Source organism: Bos grunniens, chromosome 18, assembly GCF_055505025.1.
Source record: "Bos grunniens cultivar Pamir isolate PY7600 chromosome 18, Bosgru_T2T1.0, whole genome shotgun sequence".
NCBI lineage: Eukaryota > Metazoa > Chordata > Mammalia > Artiodactyla > Bovidae > Bos > Bos grunniens.
Window position 1 is genome coordinate 12,633,158 of NC_141182.1, and position 20,649 is coordinate 12,653,806.

Sequence of the window (20,649 nt, forward strand, 5' to 3'; positions counted from 1 at the left end):
CATCAGCCACCGGTCAGAAGTCCAGTCGCTGCGTGTAGTTGTCACACCCACATGTGCTGTGTTTGCCAGTTATTCCAGGAGTTTCCTGTCAAGGATGCTGGTAGGATTGCTCTGCCTGCCCCTTTGGGTGACGAGTTCAGGCCAGTGAGTCATGAGCCAGTGAGAAATGGGTCACTTCTGGGCTGGGGTGGCTCACTGCTACCATGAGACCCTCACAGGGCAACTGGAATGATCAAGATGGCACGACTTCCTGAGTCTGAGTCACCAAGCAGAGGCCCCTGCCAACTTACAATGGACCTCCCACATGAAGAGAAATAAGCCTTGATTTAAAACAAAATAAAAAATAAAAGCACAAACCTCAGATTTTGGGGGTTGTTTGTTACTTCAGCCCGGCTTGGCCCTTCCTGACTGCTACATCATCCATGGCCCCTCTGACCCTGCGGTTTTACAAGTCTGGGTCTGGTGTCTTGGCTATTCCGCCTGATTCAGAGTGGTCCCTTGGGACACTGACACCAGCCCAAAAAGCTCACGGCAAGGACTCCCATGATGTTAGCGCTCAGACCTGTTTATGGTTCCTCAGGGACAGTTTTCCCAGCTAGTCAAGACGAAGCACAGCCTACGTCCAAACACTCACCACACCCTTCCGGTGTCGGGATGTCCCGGGAAGCGATACGACAACCAGTAGTTCTGCGTTCACCTCTCTTTATTTGTACGGCATTTTCTAGTTTGAAAAACAAGTTCTCGCACCAGTTTTTCTTTAAAAAATGGTGGGTCTGGGGCTACTCCAGGTTCTGTGTTTTACTTCTAAACTTTTTCTCTAGACCAGCAGGAACCACGACACTAAAGCATATGTGAATGCAAAGGGCAGGAACGCCCCACGTGATGCCAACCAACTGGAATCTTATCTTACTCACCAAAGAGGCAGCTTCCTCAAGGGGGACGTGGGAATCACGGGCCCCACGTGTGGGTGGGGTGAGTAAGCACAGACATGCAGAGCGACGGTCCCTTCCCTCAGGGCATCGCCGACCAGGGTGGGAGTGCAGGATGGCAGGAGGTGCATCTGTCAGGCTTAAGCCTCCCTGTGAGAAAGCCAGAGTCCCAAGGTGAGTCTTTCAGACACAGCCCGAGTCACGTGTTGCTCAGGCCTCTGGAGCCTGCAGACCTGTCTTCAAAACCAGCTTGCCCCCTTCACCACTAATTCACTGCAGACTTGGGCCAGTTATTGAGCTGGACAAGCTGAAACATCATCACCTGTGAACCAGGCAGCAACATCCGTCATCATGAACTTTCGTGGCCCAGCCTGTTGCCTTATGTCTGCTGGGGACTCCCTGACCGCCGGCTGCTGTCACCCACCTCCCGCAGGAAAGGTGCACACCCCGACACCCCAGGGCACCCACATGTTTTGTCCCTGCCTCCCTGTGCTCAAGAAATCTCAAGACTCACTCCCTGCAAGAAACAGTGGGCAAATGAGGAGGCTCCCAGGAGCCCGACAAGCCTTCGGAGGCACCGGCAGCCCCATCCCTGAAACCTGAAGTCCCGAGAATCATTCACTATAGGAACAGGAAGCTTGTGTGAAATGTGCTCAGAGTTGTCTAAGAGAATAAGAATAGAGAATACCTGCTCTCTCTCTCTTTTTTGCTATTTACAAAAATTTTTATTCAAAATCAACAGACTATAAGACTAATTTTCAAAATTTGTTTGTAATATGAACTTATTCAACTATACAGAAGAGCTCAATGAGTCCTCACTTTGTACGACAGTGTGTTAACCCAGCTCACACATAAACCCACAGGCACATGTGTCTGAGAACGTGGGGCCACTGAAGCCAGGAGTCCTAATGGAGTGATGTGTAAACACGTCTCCTCCTCTTCACAGGTCTGACAAGATTTTTAACACGGGAATGGGATTTCTGGCAATTTCAGTTCCATCCTTTGTATTTCCCTGTGTTTTTGCCCCTGGAGTCTGTATGTGGAACATGCATTCCCTCGGGAATCATATTTTACAGTTAAAATCATATTTTACAGTTCAACTCTGCTCTTGAGACATCTACATTCGATAGCTTGTTTCATTTCCATCCCTGGCTTGTGAGACACTTGAGGTTGGTGCTATTTTACAGCTCAGGACACAGGCTCAGAGAGGTGATGTGAGCTGCCCAGGGTCACACAACTCCTAAGGGGACCAGCTAGAGAGTGAACAGGTGTTTTTTTCATGTAGAACAGGGCTTATCATTGAAATAGAGCCGCCTCCTCAGATGGTGAAAAGTTCTTGGGAAAAATATCATTGCTGAGATGATACATCTTTGAAATGAAGGCACACAGCCCAGGTTGAAAGAAGCATTCCTCTTGAGGAGCCCAGGGGTAGGAATTTGCTCTCCTGAGAGAGGACCCTGAAAACCAGCCAGCAGCCCTTTCTCCTTTTTCCCCCAGCTAAAGAGTAAATGTATTGGGGCTGTGTTTAAGTTATAAGAATGTAAAGAGAGAAGTTTACCAGTGGTGGGTAATCTATACAATCTGTAACTCCAAAATCATTTCTATTTATTTATTCTGAAGGGTCTAACCTGGTATTCTTTTTAAAACAACCCATGTGTTGGCTGCAGAGAGGAAAAACGAGCCCTAGCAACAGTGGTGGGGGAAAACAGAGAGCTCACAGCAGACGGCAGGCATCGAGCTTGGTCTTCACGTGGGCGGGGCTCAGGGACCATCTGAAGCAGCGCCTCCTGAACTACACTTGGGAGCAGTCTTCCTGGGGCTCTTGTTCGAAGGCAGACACTCATCTGAAGGTCTGGGGTGGGGCTCAGGACTCTGCATTTCCAACCTGAAGTCTTGTCTCAAGTGCCCTGGGTCTGGTCTCTCAGCTGGGAAGCCCTTGAGAAGCACCTGACGCTTTGAAGATTCTGTTGCCTGACCTCAACAGCAGACCCACTGAATCAGACACCCTGGGGCAGGACCCAGGAGACTCCAGCGTGTGCGAACCAGACTTCAGGATCCATGCTCAGAGCAAGCAGTTCTCAAACCGTTCATCCTAGGAGCGCTTGACACACTTGACATGATTCAGGGTCTTTTTCTACTATTTGAGGTTTTGTTGGGGTGGAGTTGATTTACAGCATTGGGTTAGTTTCAGGTATACAGCACAGCAAAGTGATTCAGTTACACACATACACATATTCATTCTTTTTTAGATCCTTCTCCCATACAGGCCATCACGGAGCACTCACTAGAGTCCCCTGAGCTATACAGCAGGTCTTTTGAGTCAGGACCTTGAAGAGCTTTTCCTATCATAGATATCACACTGGCTTCCCTGGTGGCTCAGAGGGTAAAGCATCTGCCTGCAGTGCGGGAGACCCAGGTTCACTATCTGGGTTGGGTAGATCCCCTGGAGAAGGCAATGGCAACCCACTCCAGTACTCTTGCCTGGAAAATCCCATGGATGGAGAAGCCTGGTAGGCTACAGTCCATGGGATTGAAGAGAGTCGGACACAACTGAGTGACTTCATTATATCACATTGCAAAAAACAACCAGGTAATATAAAAATCATTTATTGATTCATTTAAAAATTATACATCTATTTCATGTTAACATGAAAACATGTTTTATGAAAAACAGCCTTTTCATGAAACACTGTTCCATGTCTGCACCTCGAGCATCTGTGTGACAAGGATGTTGTGGGGCCTCCCCGTTGCCCCTGTATCTGACCAGTGCTCATCATCTCGTTTCATCCTCAGCGACGCTGACCAGACATTGAACTCAGAGAAGAGGAAGTGGAGGTCCGAGGGTGGAAAGGTGGGCACCAGGGCCTCAGCTGATTGACTCTAAAAGCCAGCACTCTCAACCTCTAGGCTAGACTCCCATGTGGATGGGTGAGCTAGTGCCTGGGCCGCATGCTCCTTAAGCTGTCCTGTGAACGCTTCCTAGAAGGTGCTTGGTGAGCCCCCAGTGTCCCTCCATCTGATGCCCGCAGCCTGGGTGATCATGTGTCCTGTCTCTCACTGTGTGGTCTTCAGTGATCCATGTGTTTTTAACTGATTCTGTGAGGCCCCACAAATTCATGCAGCACTTCCTGGGGCAGGCACTCGTCTGGGCATCCCATAAATGCCCACCCCTTTAATCTTCACAAGAATGCTCTGCTGTTGGTGCAGTGTTGCTCCCATTTTACAGATGAGGAAACTGAGGCCACACAAGGCTGCCATGTGGACCTCTGCTCTGGCTCCAGCTGAAGCTTGGTACTCTGCTGCCTCCAGTGACAAAGGGACCTGCTCTGGTCTAGGAGGAGGCCACCCTGAGGTGGTGAGGGCCTCCGCCTGGATTACTGGAGTAGCTCTCCCTCCAGTTCAGTGTAAACCCTGGCACTGGTCTCTGGAGCCATCCACTGGCCCTGCCACTGCTCAACAGGGGTTACCTCTGTCAGCTGCAGCTCCTCCTCCTAAGATGGCCATAAATGACAGCACCTGCCCACTCACAACAGCCTCTCCTCTGTATCTTGCTGGGCATCACTGTGGTTGGGGTGTACTTCTCTGCCTCCTTAGTGGTGGCTCTGTCCCAGGAAATGTGGGCAGGGGTGACGGTGTATGATTTCTGAACCAAGACCTGGAGAGCCACAGAGGATTCCACTTCACACTCTAGTGTTTCTGCCAGTGTCACGGGAAAAGCATGTCCATGCAGCTGCTGGTCACAGAACAGGACACATGTGCAGCAGATCTAAGCCTGGCCCACAGCAGAGCCACCAGCTTATAGATCTGAGAGAGGGAAACACATACTTGTTATTGGAAGCCTCTGTGACCCTGGGGCTGGGGCTGTTTGTTATGCAGCATTACCACAGCATTAACTGACTCACACATCATTGCAGTAACAGGGGTAGAGGTAGTGTGTGGAATGCTCTTAGTGTGGTGTCTGGCTCAGGGCACCCCCCATGAACATAAGCACTCTGACACCTATTTCAGATGTAGTTTCTATGCAGCCCCTCCTCTTTCTCCCTTCCTTCCTCCCCTGGGGCTCTGCAGCCTACTCACCCACCCCGCCCAACTGCACAAGGTGCTCACACTACAGCTTAGCAACAGGTTTGAGAGTCTGGGCCAGGGATGTGGAAAACGGCAAAAAGTCCGTGGCTCAGTGAATGGGCTTTTTCAACCTTATCTCAAATCCTCTTGGTACGGCTGGTGGGTTTGTGCCTGACAGGGCTTTCTGAAAGGGTCTTTGTGGTATAAGCGTGGAAGAAAAATGAGGACTGGGAAGGAAACAGGCTTGACTTTGTTACGGAGTGTTCCAGGTTTCAAAGGAAACTCGAGGGTGAGTCCAGGGCACGGGCCTGGCTGTGGGTTTAACAGCAGGTCCCAGGACTCTGGGAGAGAACCTGCCGCTCTGAAGGTGTCCTGGACGCCTTCCTGAGCCCGCTGGTGCTGTGCCTGCTTTCTCACATTGACCTTGCACACGGACACATGACTTCAGCTATTTCCTGGCCCAGGAGAGCAGCTCACAATTCTCTTCTGGAGCAGGATCTGCTGCCAGGGGCCTGTTCCTCCCTGAGTTGTACGACCCAAGCTCTCTGAGCCTTGGTGACTCAAGCTCTCTGAGCTTTGGTTTCCACATCTGTGACATGTCAGTGCTGTAATAATGCCAACCTCACAAGGTTGCGGTGAACACACTGTAAGAGCAAGCGTGTTGTCCAAGCCGCCAGCCCCTTGACTGGGCACAGTGCTGGCTGTTAGGACTGTGGTCCTCACCTTTCGGTTTCAGTGGACACCAGGCTCCCCACTTGTCTCTCAGCTCTGACTCACAGTGGCCACTGCTAAACTGAAATGCCCTCTGTTTGTTGACATTTCTCATCTGGAATTAACATGTAATGAGTGCCCTGGATGGATGAACAAAGAAGAACCTTTTCCTTCCAAGGAAAGTGGGAGCTTACTTACTCTGTGGTACCGGGCAGCATAGTGAAGACGAATGGAATGAATGAGGCAAAGGAAATTCAAGCTGGGTATCAAGAAGTTCTGCACATAACAGCTATTAGAGGAAATGGTGACAGGGACATGTGGCAAGCCAGGCGGAACAAGGCGGAGAAAATACTGGCAATCGGTAATTCCACAGCCAGACAGTGGGAGACGCTGTGTTCGGACGTGGGCAGAGAAGGGAGCATGGGACAGGACACAGCCTGCAGAGTGGCAGGTGTTGGTCAGAGAGGGGCCACTGTTACAACCACTGTGGGTCATTGGGACCAAGCTGGCCGTCTCAGCCTGCTATATCTCAGAACAATGATGAAGATAGTCTACCTTGGAAGAGACCCTGATGTGGGAAAGATTGAGGGCAGGAGGAGAAGGCAGCAAGAGAGGATGAGATGGTTGGATGGCATCACCGACTCAATGGACATGAATCTGAGCAAACTCTGGGAGATGGTGATGACAGAGAAGCCTGGTGTGCTGCAGTTAATGGGGTCCCAAAAAGTCAGACACGACTGAGCAACTGAACAAGAACAACAAGATAACCTGGAATCAGGCACTGTGAAAGGATGCATTCACTTAAAGGAGGAGCTTAAAAATAAGTAATCTACCCTGAAGGAGGGCATGGCAACACACTCCAGTATTCTTGCCTGGAGAATCCCCGTAGACAGAGGAGCCTGGTGGACTTCATGGGGTCACAAAGAGTCAGACACGACTGAGCGACTAAGCACAGCACAATAAATAATCTATTATAAGTAAAATAATGTGCAATATTTATAAATAGTACATAATAAGCTATAACAATAGAAGGTTCCCCACCTTTTTTACTTCTCACAACCACTAAGCATGGATTTTCCAGATCATCCTCCAATCCCTAATTCTCTTTTCCCAGACAAAATCAGATGCAAAACCCTAGTGGTGCTGAAACCATGCCTCTGTCCAAGGCTTGCATGAGGACCCCCTCCTTTCTTCTTTGACTTGTTTTCCTCCTCATTCATCATTACTTGAATGTTCTGGAGGTTTTGCATTCTGGAATCTTCTTTGGCCTTCTCGTTTCTTCTCAATGAGATAAGACATTTGGAGTCTGTTTTGGGAGTAGTGAGGGGTGAGTGTCAGTAAAAAAGAAAAGCCAAAATAAAAAAAGGGCAAAAGTGTCTTCCTTTCAACACTCGCGGACTCTTAGTCCATAAATGGCTTCTTTACTCCACTCCTGCTTTGGAGATGATCATAGCAAATCCCCACTGCTGCCTTCTACTGACCTGCAGGGTTTCTCTGCAGCTTGGAGTTGCTGTTTTAGGGCAAGGACATGGGGAGAGAAGGGCCACTTGGCTGACACAGCAGCTTAAAGGCAGCACCAGCACGCCCCCACCCCGTGGAGACAATGCTGGAAGGGAGACTAGGTGGATTCACTCATGACAGCAAATGGGACCTGTGTTTCCTGAGGGAACACTCTGCAGACAAAGGGAAACTGAGTCAAGGAATGTTAATTGCTTCTGGTATGTCCCGTTTAGCCATGGATTAGCCCTTATCAGCAAGTGGCTTCTTAAATCTAATTCTGCCCCAGAAAGGAGGCTTGGCTGTGCCGAGCTGAAGTCGGCCCTCATTTCCCAGGATTACCCGGTCAGTGGGGTCCTGCGGTAATCCCCACCTCATTTTAGTTAATTTCAACCTCCTGTACAGACCCTTTCCCTAAAGCTACCAGCAAGAGACAAAAAAAAAAAAAAGTCGGGCTTTGTTTCATCCTCCTGTCCTTGCCCAGATTTTCAGAGACAAAGAGCAGCCCTCAGAGGCCCCCGCTAGACCCCAAGCCTCAGGGAGGGGACAGAGTTCCCCTGGGAAAGACCCACGTCCTCCCCAGGGGCCGTCCATGCCTGTTGCTGGGCCTCTGACACAAGCACCTGGGTGGGCAAGCAACGGGACGCGGGGCAGGGGCCTCGCCCTTCCCTGGGTCAGCTGTTTTCTGAGCCTGGCTGGTTTGGGGAGACCAGGGCCACGCTGTGGGCCCGAGGACCTCGCAGCCCCACCCGGTGTCCTGTGTGGGGCAGACGCCGGTCGTGTTTACTCCTCAGGGAGGCGGGTTGTTCCAGGCCTTTTTCGGGTGTCCCACTCGAGACTGCACCTTTTTTTCTCTCCCAAACTTGCATGGGGACCAGATTCTGCAGAAACAACCTGGACAGGTCTGTGAGCCTGTGCCCCGCCTTGCCGGGTATCAGCCCCGCGGTGGGGCAGTCACACTGAGTCTACCCTCAGTGGGGATTAATGGGGAGGGGGGCGGCGCCGGGGCCTCGTGAGCTCACAGAGGACTGGGAGCCTGAAGGAGCAGGGCGCCTGGGGAAAGAGATTATGCCCCCCAAGATCGACTCCTAGTGGCTGAGCCGGGGAACTTCAGCCAGGACTGGGGGACCAGCAGGGAGAGCAGAGGGCCCTCCCCATGGGTGAGAGGCTGCACTTTTCTCCCGCTGGGTTTTTATTAATACAGTGCTCTCTATTTGGATTTCCTCCTGTAAGCAAGTGAACAAGACAAAAATTCAAAACACCTGGTAGTTCGAAACTTGCTCATTAAAAAAAAAAAAAACCCTGCTAATAAAGATGATAGCAGAAAAGATGAAGTCCAGATGAACCACAGCTGCCGGTTCAAGTGACAAATTCGCATCCCTTTCTTCTCTGCGAGTGGGGAAAGGGGCAGGTATCGGGGTTTAAAGCCGTTTAATGCAGATTTCCATCACTGTTATCCTAAGTGGAATCACTGTTATCGTTGTAATAACATTTATCCTGCGTCCCTGTGCTGGGTGCCCTGCATATGGCGACCACATTGTCTCACAGAAGTCTGCAGCTTCCCAGCCTGAGGTGGGGGGCTCGGGGGGTGGGGCGGGGCGGGGCTTCCCGGGCCCGGGGAGGGGCCAGCAGGACAGGCAGGTCTCCGGATTCCGTTTGGTGGCGTTTCTCAGAAGCTCTCAGACTGTTTGAGCGGAATCCTAAACGCCTGTCACATCGAATGCAAGGGACTCCGCGTTTGTTTAAACAAATGCTGCAGATTACTCTTAAGCACATGAAAATCTGAGTTTCCCCATCTATAAAAACAGATGGACGCTATTGCCTCCCTCACAGAGCTATTGATGGGATGTTCAAAGAAGATGATGCGGGCAAGTGCTGGGACAAGGGCACTGATTGCTAATATTATAAAATTCAGCAATTATTATTATTGGGGTTGTTGCTATTATGACTATTATTGACAAGCAAACCCAGGCCCAGAGAGGGAAAGCGACTTGCCCAGGTTGACCGATGACAAGGGGACAGTGTCCACTGTGAGCTGCTTTGGGGCTCTCCCCAGGCTCCCAGTGCCCCGTTGTCACTTCCTCATCCTGTGGACCGACTCCAGGGCTAAGGCAACGAGTGCTGATCGCTGAGTCCCTTCCCTGCCTGGGTCCCCTGCTGACCCTCCCCCAGAAGAGACCGTTTCAGGGTCCTCTCTGTTCCAGGCATGATGATCCTCTAGATGTCTTAGTTGCCATCAGCTGGACTCCAAACCGGGCTGACATGGGCCACCTCAAGTCATGAGGCTCTGCCAGAATGTCCTTGTGGCCATTTTCTTAGGAAAATCAAGCTTTGATTCTTCATTCCCACGCGCTCCAGTGGGACAGGATGCCAGCTCGTCTGCACAATTTTGTCAGCATTGAGTTTTTCTCGCTCATCCCATAACCCTTCAGGATTCTGAGCCCATATGTGTTGGGCTGTAGCTGGAGGCCCAGGGCTGTCATCGTAGCCTTCAGGCCTGTCTCTGTGATGCAGGCAATTTGGGGGTTGGCTGAACAGAAGTGTGCTGCAAGTTCACAAGAAGGCCAAGCTGTGTGAACACAAAGCCTGTGAGACTTCTGAGTTCACATCTCGCCTTGAGATGGCCCCACAAGTATCCCCCTCCCCGCCAGCAGCAGCCGGCTGGGCGGCACCTCTGTCACTGGGAAAGATGAGGAAGGCCGGCCAGCCGGCGTGTGAGGCCGGCACGGAGCACATATGTATCATCAACAGATTATAGGATCAAATGGTTCAAAAATGTGACACGTCGTGTTCTGCACCAGCAGTGGGCGGAAAGACGTGGGTAAGATGAGAAGCAGCTTGAATCCGTTCCACGGAAGATTCCAGGAGGTGTTGGCGATCTCTAATTCCCACTGCGTTTCTGCCCTGCAGATTTGATCAGCACTGGAGGCCTACCGCCACACTACCTCCCCCATTCACGGGTTTTCCGTCCCGGATAAACTAGGAAACAATGGGAAACTGGCAAGAAACCCCTGAGCATGTGTTTCAGACCAACAGAGCCTGTGTGGCTTCCCTGTCTGGAACCTCCGAATAGCTGAGGTCGAAGCCTCCATCGGATGAAGAGTTTAGAGGCTAATACCTGCTCTCTGGCCAGCTGCACCCAAGGGCTCGTCCAGGAAAGGCTGGTTACAGTGGACTCCCTCTGGTCGCCTCTGCTTGACTCTGGGCAGTTACTGTCTCCGCAGTCATGGTCCATTTGGCATTGGCATCTCAGGAGTGTGAGCTCTGGAGCCAGGCTGCTCCTCCCAACCCTGCTGTGTGTCCTTCCCCCAGAGTACCTTGACCTCTTCCTCTGGTTTTATTCCTTAGGTATTTATTTCCCAGTGCTTAAGTTCTGCTGCTCCGCAGTTGTATTTTCGGCTTGTTTTACTGGGCATACCTCGTGCCCTGTGTAGGTGCTAAATTCTCTTGAAGGCTTCCAAATACTCAGGAAACAGGACACAAATTCCAAACACAGACATGTTCTTGGGTTTCTTCTGACCCTTAGGGTCACAGCAGAATATTCTAAAATTGCCCAATCCCACCTTTCTCTTCCCAAAGGAAAGTCTCCGATGTATGAGCAGCTGGGTCTCTAGCACAATACTGGGGGGAGGAGCTGGAGGGAAGGGGAAGTGGCTGAGGGCTCAGAAGGGAGTTTGGAAAGGGGTTTTGGGTGTGAGCAGCTTTGAAGCAGGGTCTGGCCTCACAGGGAAAAGATGATGGGGAGGGTCTCCCCAGGAGTGCTGTTAGGGATGGTAGGCCCAGTCCCTGTGTGGTTTTGGAGAAACGTAAGTAAAGGACTGGAGTTATGCTGAAGTTCTTTGATTGGTAAACTGTATTTTGATTGCAGTGGATTTCTGAGACTGAATTACATAGATTCTGGGCTTATAAGGACTCAATTGTGTTTTCCAGGGGGCAAGAAAATGCACATGCTGAGGTAGCCAGTAAATCTTGTTGAATGAGTTAGAGGAAAGAAGTATTTATGAACCTTCACAGCTGGAATACAGCTTAGAGACTCTGGTCTAGGTGTCTGAAGCTCAAATGCCTCCATAAGATTTCTAGATAAGATACAAGATGCTCAGTGAAATCTGAATGTCAGACTCAAAAAAAAAGAGTACTTGTTAAAGTACAAATGTTAGGGGAAACTGACTGAAACTGCTCACCTTGGCCAGGCAAGAAAGCAGCCACTCCCAGGAGTTATCTTACAGCAGGAGGCCCGCATAAGGAAGAACCAACAAGCTACCACCCGTGGGAAGAATTCGGGAAAGGACAGGAGAGAGGAGACGCCAGTCCATATGTCCTACCGACCTCCCTGAATCCTCCTCACTGGCATCCCTCTTGGCTGAGAGATGCACACGCCACCAGGAAGGGCCCTGAGTCAGAATGACTGGTCAGAGACAACCCGGAAACCAACCCCATCACCATAAAACCTGAGACTGCGATCCACCCAGGCACCCCTTCGCAATAAAGTCTCTTGCTTTGTCAGCATATGTGTCTCCTACGATAATTCATTTCTGAGAGTTAGATAAGAGTCCACTCTCGAACCCTGGGAGGGGGTCCCCATTCCAGCAACAGAATCAGCGTTCTAGTTCTTCCATGACTGACCCATGAAAATGTCCAGCTAAGCCAGGGTCTGTCCTGGTCCTCAGTGGTTATAACGCTGTGAAAGCAGAGTCCGCTGGCTGTGGGTGTGCTTTTCAAATTTTGTCCACCAGCTTTGTGTGTCCACCCAGTTACTGTGGAACTGCCATGCTGAAAGCCCCAGAGGATCTCTGGGAAAGAACAGCTGCAGTTGGTTGCTCCTGGTCCCCCTGGTTGCCCCCTGGTTGGGTGACTGGTTCACTGAGGCTCATCTGAATAAGCGCATATAAAATGCAGCCCTTCCCGTGCAGGGAGGGGGCGAGGGCAGCCTGAGATGGGGAGTTTCTTCCCCACCCTGCACTTGGGAAGGAGCTGGACCTGGCTCCTAGACACTTAGAGCGCTGCACCTCACGGTTCAGCTTTGCTCATCTACAAAATGGGTAGGTTAGGTGTCTACAGTTCAGGGGTTTTGAAACTGAAGCGAGGTGATGCCTGCAAGACACACGTGGGATGGAACAGGTCACACCTGTGGTGCTGGACCCACACCATGTGATACAGGAAGTTTGCTGTTATTAATCAGATCAGATCAGATCAGTCGCTCAGTCGTGTCCGACTCTTTGTGACCCCATGAATCGCAGCACGCCAGGCCTCCCTGTCCATCACCAACTCCAGGAGTTCACTCAGACTCACGTGCATCGAGTCAGTGATGCCATCCAGCCATCTCATCCTCTGTCGTCCCCTTCTCCTCCTGCCCCCAATGCCTCCCAGCATCAGAGTCTTTTCCAATGAGTCAACTCTTCGCATCAGGTGGCCAAAGTGCTGGAGTTTCAGCTTTAGCATCATTCCTTCCAAAGAAATCCCAGGGCTGATCTCCCTCAGAATGGACTGGTTGGATCTCCTTGCAGTCCAAGGGACTCTCAAGAGTCTTCTCCAACACCACAGTTCAAAAGCATCAATTCTTCGGCACTCAGCCTTCTTCACAGTCCAACTCTCACATCCATACATGACCACAGGAAAAACCATAGCCTTGACTAGACGAACCTTTGTTGGCAAAGTAATGTCTCTGCTTTTCAATATGCTATCTAGGTTGGTCATAACTTTCCTTCCAAGGAGTAAGCGTCTTTTAATTTCATGGCTGCAGTCACCATCGGCAGTGATTTTGGAGCCCCCCAAAAAATAAAGTCTGACCCTGTTTCCACTGTTTCCCCATCTATTTCCCATGAAGTGATGGGACCGGATGCCATGATCTTAGTTTTCTGAATGTTGAGCTTTAAGCCAACTTTTTCACTCTCCTCTTTCACTTTCATCAAGGGGCTTTTTAATTCCTGTTATTAGTTATTTAGTTGCTGTTATTAATAGTGTGCTTTTTTTTTTTTTTGCAGTGGCTGTAATTCACTGCTTCTCAGAGTCTGTGGTCTCTCTTCCTTCTTGCCTGCCTGCCTGTGAGGAACCTGAACCTCCTAGTCAGGTGTTCGTGCAGGCCCCAGGTGGGACAATCGCGGACTCCACCTGCTTTGACACTGCTATGGATTCAAGGAGGGGCTGAAACATAAACCAGTCCGATCAGAGCAAGTTTCAGGACTTGAGTTAGGTGAGGTGGGGAAGACACCTGACTCTTCTGTAGGTGGAGAAGGAAGTATCCACCTGGTGCATTTGGCAGCCACCCAACCACCTCGAGAGAAGTCATTCTGAAACACAGCTCTGGCGACCCTGTCCACTGCTGGAACAAACTGAGCCTGAAGCTCACCCTATCTCAGGCTTTTCCAGCTTCATGGGTGCGGAAATTCACATTAATGCTCAGGTCAGTTTGGATCTGTGCTACCTGCACTCTAATCCGTTGAAATGGCTTTCTGAGGTGAGGCGGTGTCAGAGTGAAAGAACGTGAAAGTGTTAGTCACTCAGTTGTGTTCCACTTTTTGTGACCCCGTGGACTGTAGATCACCAGGCTCCTCTGACCATGAATACTGGCAAGGATACTGGAGGGTGCAGACATTCCCTTCTCCAGGGGATCTTCCCGACCCAGGGATGGAACCCTGGTCTCCTGCATTGCAGGCAGATTCTTTACCTTCTGAACCACCCGGGAAGTTAAACAAGACGGTGTACAGTGAGTCAGTGACCGTGGAAAGCATCTCATACAGCACTGAACACTCATGGCGCTCCACTGAAAATTCACAGTTTTCCCTTCCTGCGTCCCTTTTGTATTCATAGCAATGTCAACTGCACTATCTAAAGTTAGATTTCCAGACTGCTCACAGAGAAACAGGCTCATTAGCCTGGTCTGTTTGGGGCTTTTTCAAGTAATTGCATGCCTTGGGAAATATTAATACAATGCCTTTATTTCTCCCTTGAGACGGAGTCTGTGACACACTAACCCATCTGGAATGCAGCGGAGCACTCAAGCCCTGGCTGCAGGGCTGAGTGTAAACTGGGAACTGATTGTATTGAGACGTTCAGAGCTGCTCCCCCATTCCGCTGCAGCTTGGGACTCAGAAGCTAAGCCTGGTAGTCCAGCGGGAGGGCCCCTCCCCCCACCCCCTCCAAGGCGTGACTCATGGACCCAGGCCCCTCCCTTGCTAGGGCCTCACCTCCTGCCGCAGGAACCACAGGGGACCTAGGAGGTCCGTGAGCTGGGATGGGAAAGCAGTCTACCCCTCTTTGCACTAACCTCTTGCTAAGTCGCAGCTTTTGCTTCTGCAGCACGAGACAGCAATGCCACAGCACCTGGGAACCTTCTGCCCTGCAGAAATCAGGTGTTTTCATGTCACACTGCAGTCGTCGAGGACACCTTGAAATTCTATCTATCCTCGTTCCGAACGACGGCTGACACCTTGTTATTGAATGTGTCTGTCAAGAAATGCTCCATCACTATATCACTGTTGCAGCGCTCTTCGGTGACCCGAATATGCTGGCTGTTACTACATTAGTAGGTAATCATTGCTACCTCATTAGTAGATAATCATTATGTCCCCAAATATTAAATGTCCCTGTCATTCTCCCCAGGGAGACTGCGAGCTCCTGGAAGAAAAGGGCCGTGTCTGACCCGTTTTGTTTCTAGCGCTGAGCACAGGGTTGAGAATCCAGTAGGAGATGAGCAAATGTCGGATTGAGGGAATAAGAACCGTGCATTTACTTTGTGACACTGTCATAAGCAAGGTGAGAGGACTTCTTAAGGGACGTGCTGGCCATGCTCTTAAATGAGGACCCCGTCCAAAACCCTGCTTCCGAGTGAGGTTTGCCTGCTTGGTAACACTTGTTGAAAACAACCCCACAGACATACACACAGGTACTTGCACACACATGTACACACACACACACACGTCAGTCAGAAGCTGCCTCCTTCCTTCTCCGACTCCACCCTGCCTCCAACAAGAATATTTATGATTTTTAATAAATCGGGAGCATGGCTCATTAGGCTCCTCACCCACGCCCCTGAGGCCTCGAGGCGCTGTGACGGTTGACTTTTCACATCTCTGAGCCCAGGGGGGCTGTGCATGCCGCACCGATGAACTCACGGGGGACCAGCTCTGTCCCCGCCGCCCAGGAGAGGGCTCGTCTTTCAAATCAGATTAAAAGAAAACAAGAGTGAGGGCCATCCCCAGCCTGAGGAGCATGGGCTGTGCACTTAAGCAAAGGAGGAATGTGGCCCATTAATTACTATTTGTAGCCAATTAATTACTATTTGAAATATGGCCCCAGCTGTGATGAGTAGGGGGAGTGACAGTCGTGTGCTAATGAGCTGGTGTAACTCGTCCTGGGTGAGGGCAGAGGGGAGTGCAGAGAGGCCCACGGAGGTTGGGGCGCTCCTGTTGGGAGAGGAAAGATCCAGCAACACGTTTTCTGAACTCCTGAGAGACACTCACAAGTGAGGGGCTTGGGCCTTTCGGGGGGCCCAGGCCAGTGAGTCCCACACAGTTTAGGGGCAGAGAGTTGGCACGGTTTTCTGAGGGTGGTAAGTGAACACTCTTGGCCATTGATGCCAAGGGTGCCCTTGATATGGGGTCAGTGAGGGCCAGGGGCCTCAGTCAAGAGACATCCACAGGCTAGATGCTCACTCACACAAAAGAGGAAGAAGCCAGGTGAGGGCAGGGGGCGGAGAAAGAAAGAGCAGTCACTCAGTCGTGTCCAACTATTTGTGACCCAATGGACTGTAGCCTACCAGACTCCTCCATCCATGGGATTTTCCAGGCAAGAGTACTAGAGTGGGTTGCCATTTCCTTCTCCAGGAGATCTTCCCAACTCAGGGATTGAACCCAGGTCTCCCACATTGCAGGCAGACACTTTACCGTCTGAGCCACCAGGGAATCCTAAGTCGGGAGGGCTGGGCATGACTTTATTCCCGGATCGCCCCCCAACCTACCCCTGCCACTCACACCAGCCCAAGGGCCTGGCCAGGGACTTAGGTTAGTCAGTGGACTCAGGGGCAGCTGGTCCCGAAGCTCAGTGTGGGGCTAACTGTCCAGAAGCACCACTGTTCCAACTCTGAGGGACCCTTTGAGTGAAGGAGAACAGACGCAGGGCCAAGGGCACAAATCTTAAGTCTGACAAATTCTGCAAACCAGACATGCCAGACCCCCACCAGACCGCAAGGCTGTCCTGTGCGCCCCCCTGGGTGTCCCCCCACCCACTGAGGAGGCCCCCTGTTCTGAGCGCTCCCACAGGAGACGGCCTGGCTGTGTCTGAGCTTCTGAACGGGCTCCAACGGCATCTCTCTCAGCAACATGGCTGTGATGCCGTCCAACCCACAGAGCGCAGCCCAGACGTTCCCACTGTAAACAGCACTTCTCAAAGTCTTTGGCCTCCGCACGCCTTCACTGTCTTTATGTCTATGAATATTTACTGAAATTTAACAAACAGAGAAATTTAGAAACGTTTATTTATGAGCTTGGGCTTCTCTGGTGGCTCAGACAATAAAGAATCCTCCTGCCAATGCAAGAGACCTCGGTTTGATCCCTGGTTTGGGAAGATTTCCCTGGAGGAGGAAATGACAACCCACTCCAGTATTCTGGCCTGGAGAATCCCATGGACAGAGGAGCCTGGCGGGCTACAGTCTACTGGGTCACAGAGTCAGATAGAACAGAGGGACCAGCACCATTTATGAGCTCATTTGGAAAAGTAATAAATTCATTACATGTTATTATAAATAACATGTTTTAATAAAAAGACTGTATTTTCAAAATATGCAGTGAGTGGAGTGCCTTGCGTTGCCTTTTTGATGAATCTCTCTGTGTCTCACTCGACAAGGACAGCTGGGCTCTCACGTTGCCCCTGCATCTTGCCTGCCGCAATGTCTCGTCAGCTGCTTCTGGAGTTCTCCTCCACACGGTCTTGCAACGGGAGTAAAAAAGCAGATGAGTGCTTGGTGATGTGAAAAAGCTCTCTCAGCTCTCCTGATGAAAGGGGTCTCGGGGATTCCCAGGGTCCCTGGACCCCACTCTGAGACCCTCTGTTGGACACTGTTTCAGGGTGTGAGCGTGTCACGACTTATTTCTCCATCCTTGTGTTGATTGACGTTTACTGTTTCCAGTTTGGGGCCACTGTGGATGAATCTACTATGGACATTTTGCACGTGTCTTTTGATAGAAACCGTGTCCCTCCTCCCCCTGAAGACACTGGGCACATAGTTAGGAGTGGGATTATGGCATCCTAGGGCAGCTCATGTTAGGTCCAGCATGCATGCATGCACGCTGAGTCGCTTCAGTCGTGTCCGACTCTGTGCGACCCTCTGGACAGCAGCCCACCAGGCTCCGCTGTCCATGGGTTTCTCTAGGCATGAATACTGGAGTGGGTTGCCATTTCCTTCTCCATTAGGTCCAGCAGCTGTACCCAAACTGTTCCTCAAACTGGTTGTTGCAGGTGGTAGCCCCGAACTGGCAGCGTCTGAGGGTGCCAGCTCACTTTCCTTTAATGAAAGTAACTGATCTCATCAGAGCATTGTGATCGTTGATGCAGGGGAAGAAGACTTGTGAACTGGGTACATTTTTAAAACCTGCCATTTGGAAGTAATTTTAGGTTTTCAGAGTCACAAGATTAGTACAAAGTTTCTGAATACAGTCCACTCTCTAAAGTCAGCCTCTCACCCGACCTGAGGACCTTGGTCAGGACAGAGAAACCAGCACCACTATAGCACTAAGGCACAACCTCACTGGGATCCCCACTTCCCTCTGAGGCCCTCTTCCTGCTCCAGGATCCCATCTGGGGACCATGTCACATCCAGCTGTCACGTCTCCTTAGGCTACCCCATCTGTGACAGTTTCCCAGACGTCCCTTCCCTTTAGTGACCATGGTGCTCTGAAGAGTCTGGGTCAGATCTTCTGCAGAACGTTCCTTAAATTGGGTTTGTCCAATGTTTGCTCATGAGTAGACTCGAAGTGATGGATTTAGGGGAAGAATATCACAGAACGGATGTGCCCTTCTCACCCTGCCCATCAGGAGGCATGTGCTGTCTGCACAGCTTATCATGGGCGATGTTGACCTTAATCACTCTGGGGGATGCCTGCCAGCTTCCTCCACCGAAACTACCCCCCAACCCATTCGCCCCTCCCATACTCTATCTGGTTAGGTCACCAAGTCCAGCCCACATTTAGCCGTACCTTGTAGAGGGCAGAGTATCAGAGAATTCATGGACGTATGGTACAACCATAACAGTGATCAATAAGTCTTTGAGGGGAGACACTACGGGACTCTGCAGCTATTCTGCTTCTTCTTAAAGTTCTACCGACTAAGTTCGGCACCATCAGTGGGTCTTGCCACAGCACTTCTTACTGACAACGGTCTCTCATCCCCCCCTTCTTGTATGTCTACTATTTGGAGTTCTTCTGAGTCCCTTCTCTTCCACTTGTTCATTTATCCAAGGATCTGCTTATACCAGGACGGGCTCCTGGACATTTGTTTTTTTGTTTGGTTAACAACCCAATACTCTGCTATTTATCTTATTATTCAAATTGTCCCCCTTTGGCCATTGGAGGATCTTTTGGACTGACTCCTGAGTCCTTCTGACGTTGCCCATTTTTTTTTTTTTAAACACATACACACACATACTTAATTTCTGGCACTACAAGATGCTCCACGCTCATCTTGTGTTTTCCCAGCCCAGCCTTTGAATCAGATCTTTAGGGAGCTTTGAACCAGGTTCCTTTCAACCTTCTCTGAAGTTCTGCTGATTCCTCACACATGGAGAGTATTGTATAGGATATTTTTATTTCCAAAGGGTAAAAATGAAATGTTTCATGTCATCACTGGTTGAATGCATATTTTATGCTCTATCTTTAAAATGCAATCCAGTTTCTGTTTCCCTGGTAACTTTCTTTCACAGGAATAATGCTCATTTATAAAGCAGGTAAGGACAGCTGTGTGGTGGGGGCACCCTGTGGTTGTGGGCATGTAGTGCTGGAGTCAGCAGGTGGCTAGTGGGGCTGTGGGCGGCCGTGGCTGAGTGCACGGACACTTCAGGTCTCTCCATGATTGATGCGCCGTGTGTTGACCAGGTCACTTCACCCAGTGTTTGGCCATTAGCACGTCAGAAAGCAACGCAATCACCCAGGGTGACTGCGCGGGCAGATGGAACTCCCGAATACAACCCCCAGGAATTCTGCCCATTGGACCGTTCTTCATACCATCTCAACACGGGTGATGCACTGAGCGGATAATTACACAACTTAGTGATGGTGATTTAGAGCCACGACGCTACTCTAAACACATGGGAAAATGCAGCTGGTGTTGATAACGCTGAGAACTCACAGCGTGGCCATGGCTCTTTGCTGTGGGAGTGTTAAGACTTCTTATCTCACTCTTGACCAGTGGTCACTGAATTCAGGTGGCCATAATTGTGGTTCCCTCCTGAGTCCCCAAATGTCAATGCTGTCTGATACTCCTCCCTCGAAGTGAGCGGTGTGACCTGGGCGTGTGGGCCACCTCTTCATTCGGGTAGGAGGCCGCAACCTGCACACACATCTGCTCTCACCACCCCCAACCCCATCCCACCTCCGGAGGAAGGCGCTGACATCTGAGGGACAGGATGGCATTTCCATGTTGGTTGCTATGGTGTTTTGGCAGGAAAGGGACTAGAAAGGGTCCCCCTCTGGGGGAGGGTATCTGCCTTCTGATATAATTAGCCCATGTGAATCTCACCTCCTGTGGTTCCCTGGCCCACGAGCTGAGCATCTGTCAAAGGGCTGGGATAGGACCCCCCACCTTGCAAGGGCAACACAGGGCTGAGGAATTCGAATCACCAGGGGCCCACCCTAGGGGCTCTTCGTTCCTGATTCATGACCTAAGCTGCCCACCAGACGCCTGCTCTGAGCAGCTTCATTCAACCAGAGCTGAAGCTGTTGGAAACGAGAGCTTACAGAGACTCAAAAATCACCATCAAAATTTTCTTTCTTTCAAAGGCTGGGTCCCAGTGAAAGCCTTTCAGTTATTTTAGTGAGTCCTACTGAAGAATAATTTGGGGCAAAAGGGTCCGTCAAAGCACTTAAGGAAAATGAATATGGTGATGCAGAGTCTTCTAGGCAGAAAGGGCTCTTGTATTTTAGCTTTTCTCAAGCTAAACGTAAAAAAATAAGCCTATTATTTATTGAGTGCTTTCCAAGTGCTGGCATTCGGCTAAGCTCTTTATATATTTGAACCATATGAAACTGCCAGTTTTGTGAATCAAAACAGGTTGAAAGTCACTGCTCTTTTACAATTCAGACTATGTCCTTGTACGTCTGTGAGACAGTTGGTAACATCCCCACTTTATGGATGAATAAAGCAGAGGCTCAGAGAGGTCACATAACTGATAACAATGGCAGAATCAGTATTTAAGTCCACATCTACACGACTTGAAATCCCTGACTGCAGTGCTCACATT

At 50.5% G+C, this 20,649-nt stretch overlaps 1 long non-coding RNA gene across 1 annotated transcript in view; it reads right to left on the minus strand.

Moving 5' to 3' along the window:
- LOC147353060 (uncharacterized) overlaps positions 1 to 1,313 on the minus strand; it is a 28,790-nt gene extending 27,477 nt beyond the window's left edge. The window contains exon 1 of the long non-coding RNA XR_015145340.1: positions 915 to 1,313. This is a non-coding gene — a long non-coding RNA (uncharacterized LOC147353060). The remainder of the gene's footprint in view (positions 1 to 914) is intronic.
- Positions 1,314 to 20,649: the final 19,336 nt, after the last annotated feature.